The following is an 8,727-nucleotide window of genomic DNA, read 5'->3' as shown; positions in this document are numbered from 1 at the left end:
CTTCCTGTTACAAGTTGGGCAGGAGGTCATCAATGGTGGCCACGCCCACAGTGCCAGCACCTGTTGTGGCTCTTAACCCATGCCACCTTCTGCTCTTTACTAAACTGTTTAAAATTCTCACAGCTGTTCAATTAATGCTGGTTGTTGTCGCAGTTGAAGGCCTTTTGCTTTCCTTCTCTGCCATGTGGTCAGTAAACTTCACACATTTATAAAAGGCTTGTTGGTTCAAAAACAACAAACAACGTATTATACTGACAGAGAACAGTGAAGACTTCAGAATTGAACAATTGTTTGATATATTCTGCATTTAATGATGTTTGTTGTTTTATGTGGATGGTAAAACTTAGAAAAGGAGCGTTGAATAAAGATGGTGAAGATGATTTTAGCTCGTTTGAATACTATGAGCAAAAAAATACAAACAAACACTCACATAAAATTCACCTCTGCAATGACTTCTGATTATTTTATCAAAACATTTCTCAAGGTACACTGATACACACACACACACACACACACACACACACAAACTCACACACACACATACACACACACACACACACACACAAACTCACACACACATATGCGCACGCACGCACACACACACACACACACACGCTCGCACACACGCTCGCTCGCACACACACACACACACACACACTCACACACCACACACACACGCTCGCACACACACACACACACACACACACGAACAAACACACACTCACACACACACACACTCACACTCTCACATACACACACATACACACACACACACACACACACGAACAAACACACACTCACACACACACACACACACTCTCACACGCACACACACACACACATATGCACACACACTCACACACACACAAACTCACACACACATATGCACACACACACACAAACTCACACACACATATGCACACACACACACACACACACACACACAACTCACACACACATATGCACACACACACACAAACTCACACACACATATGCACACACACACACGCACACACACACGAACAAACACACACTCACACACACACACACTCACACTCTCACATACACACACATACACACACACACACACACACACGAACAAACACACACTCACACACACACACACACACTCTCACACGCACACACACACACACATATGCACACACACTCACACACACACAAACTCACACACACATATGCACACACACACACAAACTCACACACACATATGCACACACACACACGCACACACACACAAACTCACACACACATGCACACACACACACACACACACATATGCACGCACGCACACACACACGAACAAACTCACACACACACACACGCTCGCACACACGCTCGCTCGCACACACACACACACACTCACACTCTCACACACACACACACACACACACACACACTCACACTCTCACATACACACACACATACACACACACACACACACACACACACTCTCACACGCACACACACACACACACACATATGCACACACACTCACACACACACACAAACTCACACACACATATGCACACACACACACAAACTCACACACACACACACACACACACACACACACAAACTCACACACACATATGCACACACACACACACACAAACTCACACACACATATGCACGCACGCACACACACACGAACAAACTCACACACACACACACACACACACACACACGCTCAGCACACACACACACACACACACACTCACACTCTCACACACCACACACACACGCTCGCACACACACACACACACACACACACACACTCACACTCTCACATACACACACACATACACACACACACACACACGAACAAACACACACTCACACACACACACACACACACTCTCACACGCACACACACACACACACATATGCACACACACTCACACACACACACGCACACAAACACACATGAACACACACACACACGCGCTCACACACACATGCACACGCTCACACACACACACATATGCACACACACTCACACACACACACGCACACAAACACACATGAACACACACACATGCGCTGACACACACATGAACATGCTCACACACACACACTCACGCACACACACACACACACACACACACACACACACACACACACACACACACACACACACATGAACACACACACGCTCACACACACACTCTCTCACACACATGCGCACACACACACAGTGAAAAGGTGCATTCACACATATGTATTTGCACAGGAATAGTTGCAGGAAACCTGCAAAGTGCAACAGTGCAACACTTCTCAAATGTTGATTGTTGATTCTTGTGTGCAGCTGACAAACTTTACTGTCGCCATGACAACCAGCACACATCCTAAGACTGACCTTCTGCTTTTAATACTAGGGGCCGAGGTGACGCGGATCAGAACTGGCATGTTTCAGTCTTTACACAGAGACCTGCTCATTTGAGCTCAACATGCTGATGCTTTAATGCTGCTTATTTCCCTTCTTCAGGATAAACGGCTCTAAAGCATAATCATGTGTGTCTGTGTTGTGTAGGATCTGTTGCAGTTACAGTATGAGGGAGTTGCTGTGATGAAGATGTTTGATAAAGTCAACATCATTCTCCTCAACTTCCTCTAACTCTCATCGATTGGGGAACAACAGGAAGTTATGAAGCGCATTGATTGGACAACATTTTCCTGATACACCCACTTTATTTATCTCCTCTTTGCCAGTGTGAGCCAGTCAAGCCAGCTATTGCATACCAGCTGGCTCCCGTTACACTCACCCCCCTAAACCTCACTCCAATCCGGGTCACGGCACCACTGTAACCGATCCTGCTCAACCCGCTACGAGCGGGATTTGAACCGGGGTCTTTGGCATGGGACGCAGTGCGCTACTGAGGAGGCACCTCTTGAGGCCAGGGGAGTGAGGTATACACATACCGCACAGCTATAGCGTACCAGCTGGCTCCCGTTACACTCACGCCCCTAAACCGCACTCCCATCCGGGTCACGGCACCACTGTAACCGGTCCTGCTCAACCTGCTCCGTCAATGGGGTTTAAACTGTAAACATTAAAATACTGTTTCAAAAGTATAAACACAAGACATAAACAATATGTGTGTTAACATGATTTTACTGTCATTAAATCACGCACTGTGAAGATATAGATGATTATACAACTCCGTTGCCATGACGACGTAACACTGTAAACCCTGTAACCACTTGATGATTTAAACAACTTTACAGCTCAAATAATACACACGTTTTAACAGAAGAATTAAAATCCGTTTTTATAAAATTGCTTTTATAAAATTATAAGCTTCACATTTCTTCCATTCAAGTAGACTGGCGCTGCACTGGCATGACTGGAAATATTCTCATGAGAGCGTTTCAAAGATGGCCAACTGTGGACTGACTTGCTAGAAAGATTTTGGTTGGGCCCACTCAGAAAGGGGGCACGACTTCCACCCATAAGGTACCTCACTGTTAGAAACAAGGTGCTGTGCTGGTTCATTTTTGTTCATAGAGGAACAAAAGATACAAATGTACATTTCAAGGTACATAATAGGTACAATTGTGTTACCCAAATGGCTTTACTAGAGGTACACCATCACAGGTACATCCCCTGAGGTCCTCCAACGAAACCATTCCTTTTTCTCCTTTTTCTCCCAATCTGTAACGCCCAATTCCCAAAGCGCTCTAAGTCCTCATGGTGGTGTAGTGACTCGCCTCAATCCGGGTGGTGGAGGACGAATCTCAGTTGCCTCCGCGTCTGAGACCGTCAATCCGCGCATCTTATCACGTGATTTGTTGAGACCCTACGCCCCTTTGACCATGCCCCTGCCCCCCATTGTCCAAGCCCCTACCCCGCCATTGACCGAGCCCCTGCCCCCCATTGTCCAAGCCCCTACCCCGCCACTGACTGAGCCCCTGGCCCCATTGTCCGAGCCCCTGCCCCACCATTGACTGAGCCCCTACCCCGCCATTGACTGAGCTCCTGCGCCCCATTGTCCCAGCCCCTGCCCCCATTGTCCCAGCCCCTACCCTGCCATTGACTGAGCCCCTGTCCCCCATTACCTGAGCCCTTGCCCCCATTGCCCAAGCCCCTACCATGCCATTGACCGAGCCCCTGTCCCCCATTGTCCCAGCCCTGCCCCCATTGTCCGAGCCCCTACCCCGCCATTGACCGAGCCCCTGCCCCCCATTGTCCGAGCCCCTGCCCCGCCATTGACTGAGCTCCTGCGCCCCATTGTCCCAGCCCCTGCCCCCATTGTCCCAGCCCCTGCCCCGCCATTGACTGAGCCCCTACCTTGCCATTGACTGTGCCCCTGTCCCCCATTGTCCCAGCCCCTGCCCCCCATTGTCCGAGCCCCTACCCCGCCATTGACTGAGCCCCTACCCTGCCATTGACTGGCCCCCTGTGCCCCATTACCTGAGCCCTTGCCCCCATTGCCAAGCCCCTACCATGCCATTGACCGAGCCCCTAAAAACCTTTAAGAAATAAAAGGTACCCATGCAGAACACAGGAGTCATATAATACATACACCACATCATTTTCCACATTCACAGGAACCGTTGACTTCTGGGTGAGCTTTAATAAATTACAAAGGGAAGAATATCGGGTAAATTGATGATTGAACTCAGATTTGAAGAGCCACAGTTAACTATCAAATCATTGGGGATTTCATGGATTACATTTGAAATATCTCAGCACACATAGAGATTTGAATATCAACATTACAAGCTCAATAATGGAGCAACAGAAAAGCTAATTAATGACCCTCCGAAGCCACTTTAGGTACCGGCATAGAACGCATAATAGCCAACACCCCTGGCGGAGGACCAGCTGTCCTTGTTTTCTGAAGCTGTCGAGTCCTCACACTTGATTGTTGGGGAGGACTCGCCGTGAGACGTTCTGCTCCTTTTGCATACGACCGAGTAAATACTTGGTTCAGAGTCCGGAGGTTTCAGCGACGCTGCGGTCTCCATCCAGCCTGCAGTTTGAGTAAACGCACGTTCCTCTCTGGATTTGTCTTTGTCAGGCGTTTGTTCACCGGTGAAGTTTGTGGGACTCGGTCTGGGTGACCATGGCAAGCCAGAGGGCATTTTTCTCGTGTAGGAGCCTCGTGCAGTCCCCATCCTGCAGTCACAGATGCAAAAGCGGTGTCTGAATAGTAGCCAAGAGTGTGAGGGCTCTGCAGGGGTACAGATTTGAAACTGTACGGCAGCAGGGAACTGGAATAATCGCCCTCGTATGCGGTCAGTTCTAAGTTGCTGGCGCTAGTTTGTTGGACGGAAGTCAACAGCCGCCACCTCTGTGTGGCACCAGCATCATCCTCCTGAGGCGATAACATGCCGTTTGTATGCAGCACTGTCCGTTCACCGTTGTAAAGGCGACTCAGAGTCAGATTGTTGACGAACTGGTCCTGCAGGAAGGGTTGCATGGTGTAGCGTGCGCTCGGGAAGATCTGTTGAGTGCGAGGGGAATCTGTCGCCGATGGTGTAAGTCTTTCCCGCTCTGGAACAGTATAAATCCTGCAATGCAAACATGGAGCGATTTGAACAATATAATATATCAGTGATAAACCAGTGATTGCAAAGACAACACGACTACTCACAGATCATAATTGTCTCTGAAACCCTTCGCAAAAGGATTGTGGTCAATCTTGAGTTGAGTGATCTGGAAGGAAAAGAATAACACGGAGGTCAACTGGAGTATATCATGTTTTTGCAGTCCGTGTTTTTGAATGTTTGGAAAGACGTACATCTGTGTTTTGATATGCCGTGACGGTGATGAACTGGTTCTCGGGAAAGGTGAAGATCTGAGTTTTCGGATCTCTTCCTGTGCCCTCGGTGCCATCATCTGATACTTCAACCACATGAAGCCTCGGCTGGTACTTGTGTAGAGACTGAAGGACGATCATCCGCTTATAAGACACACAGAGATGACAATATTGCATTTATGTCACACGTATGTATTTATAAGTGGAAATCACACAAATAACATGCAATGTCACGAATGCACATTATTTATCCAAATTACAGGCTACAGATTTTTTAAAGGAATATTCGGGTTCAACACAAGTTCAGCTTAATCAGCAGCATTTGTGTCATAATGTTGATTAGCACATAAATTAATTTCTACTCGTTCCTCCTTTAAATGTGTGTTCCAGTGAGTCACTTCCAATGCAAGTCAATGGGGTTTAATCTGTCAACATTAAAATACTGTTTCACAAGTATAAACACAAGACATAAACAATATGTGTGTTAACATGATTTTACTGTCATTAAATCACTTATTAACCACATCTGTGTGAAGATATAGACGATTATACAACTGCGTTGCCATGACGATGTAACGCCATAAACCCTGTAATCCTGTTAAATGACGACTTAAACAACTTTACAGCTCAAATAATACACAAGCTTGAACCGTATAATTAATGTAAGTGCTTTTAAATAATTATAAGCATCACATTTCTGCCTTTAATAAACTCTCCAAAAATAAACCCCATTGACTTGCATTGGAAGTGTCTCACTGGAACACACATTTAAAGGAGGAACGAGTCGAAATTTAAGTCGTGACTTGTCGAGGCTGTTCGATTTGCTGTTTTGACGTATTTCCTACCGAAACAGGAACTGGGGGCGGGACATGTCGAACGACTCCTCCCATTTTTATAGATAGCCAATAGGCTTTAGTGTACAGCCCCTCACACTTCCAATGGAAGTCAATGGGGTTTATTTTTGGAGAGTTTATTAAAGGCAGAAATGTGACGCTTATAATTTTATAAAACTCATGTATTATTTGAGCTGTAAAGTTACTGTATTTTGACATTTTTACAGGATTACAGGGTTTACAGCGTTACATCGTCATGGCAACGGAGTTGTATAATGGTCTATATCTTCACACAGATGTGGTTATTAAGTGATTTAATGACAGTAAAATCATGTTAACACACATATTGTTTATGTCTTGTGTTTATACTTGTGAAACAGTATTTTAATGTTTACAGATTAAACCCCATTGACTTGCATTGGAAGTGTCTCACTGGAACACACATTTAAAGGAGGAACGAGTCGAAATATATTTTTGTGCTAATCAACATTATGACACAAATGCTGTCGATTGAGCTGAACTTGTGTTGAACCCGAATATTCCTTTAACCATCAATAATTGTTTACAAATAAATACACAATGAAATTATTACCATGCATGAGAGCATTTAAAGCACTATAAAGCAATATATGCAGCTGTGTTCATGGTCATTTATATATTTATTTATTTATTTAACAAAAAATAAGTCTAATTGATGCAACAACAACAACAAAAAACAAGCAAACATTTAAACAGTTTATCAAAAATACAGGCTGCATTGTTTTATCTTTCAGTAATTGTTCAGTCCCCTAAAAGCAAATAAACATGAGTAGCCTACATTTTTACCTGTGCATTATTATTATTATTATTATTATTATTATTTGCTGCTTTGTTGTTCGTTAGTTTCAGTTTCCCGAAAGTAATTTCTTGTCTCATCCAGTGCGCGCCGGTGTTCGGGGATTCGGGGTGCACGTAAATCTTATTTCCTGCAAATATAATAATAAATGATAAATGATATTAACACGCTTTTAATGTATCATTGTGTAGTCGTCCATACCTTGCATATTATTGTCGGCTTTCCCACAGGTGACCCATTTCCCGCCTTGAAATCTCCAGTGGTTCGGGTCGGCTAGAACAATCTCCACAAACACATTATAATGTGATATCAGGCTTAACCCGGTTATATTGAAACTTAGAAATGGGAACATCCGCCTGTCCAGAAAATGAAAGGATCGATTTATGCATCATCTCCAAATCGGTTCTGATCAACTCGTTGTTGTTATCAATACTTATATCTATTTCTGTTTCACCCTTCACAACTTTCCCAAATAAAATAATGTGACTCTAAATGGCTCTGTAATGGGCGACTCACCTGCCCTGTTTGGTGATGATCATTTCGGTTTGGTGCCGGTGGAATTTGAGCCACAGCGGCCGGTTGCAGAGGTACACCTGCGCTCTCCGTCCCGCGGAACCGATTCCCGACCCGGGACCTTGATACGAGTGGTAAGTGTTTCCAACACCGTGTCCAAACTGATACCCTGTGCCGAACTCACTGCGTCCTGCACATAGAGACTGACAGAATCCCGTGGACGGCAGAACCGAACCGTAATGGAGCGACGTCGCGTACCGCGATCCATCCGAACCGGCGTACATGGATCCGGTCTGACTCGTGTAGGGGAACAAGGAGCACGGGCTGGAATTCTCCTGTGTGTGTTGGGATGCGCTCATCATGAAATATCGGTTCGAACCGAGTCCATCTAATATGTACCGACCGGTACCGAGCAGCTCATCTTCACAAATGATCGGTGAAACTTTCCCGTCCTCTACATCTCCGTGTGAGGACAGCGCAGAACCGGATCCTTCCCCGGGCATCTCCACAGAGGCACACTTACCCCAAACACTTGACCGGTTCCTTTAATGAAGCTTTAATGATTTAATCGTCCTTTAATTCATTGTCGGGCACAAAAGCGTCTTCAGCATCACTAGAAATGACAGAATTATTCATAAATATCAATAAAATAATATTGAGTTTAATCTGAGATGTTTAATTTCCTCTTATAATATTGCAAATCAATGCTGGAGTGCATAGATCTAAAAATATTAACTTCAACAACAATTCGACAATCCGGTTC

General features: G+C 45.2%; 1 pseudogene; it reads right to left on the bottom strand.

Moving 5' to 3' along the window:
• Positions 1-4,794: 4,794 nt before the first annotated feature.
• Positions 4,795-8,727, bottom strand: part of LOC127658055 (eomesodermin-like) — a 7,674-nt pseudogene continuing 3,741 nt past the window's right edge.

The sequence above is a fragment of the Xyrauchen texanus genome, chromosome 17 (genome assembly GCF_025860055.1).
Source record: "Xyrauchen texanus isolate HMW12.3.18 chromosome 17, RBS_HiC_50CHRs, whole genome shotgun sequence".
In the NCBI taxonomy this organism is placed as follows: Eukaryota; Metazoa; Chordata; class Actinopteri; order Cypriniformes; family Catostomidae; genus Xyrauchen; species Xyrauchen texanus.
Note: the sequence above shows the minus strand (reverse complement) of the source record. Positions and strands in the feature narration are given on the sequence as shown.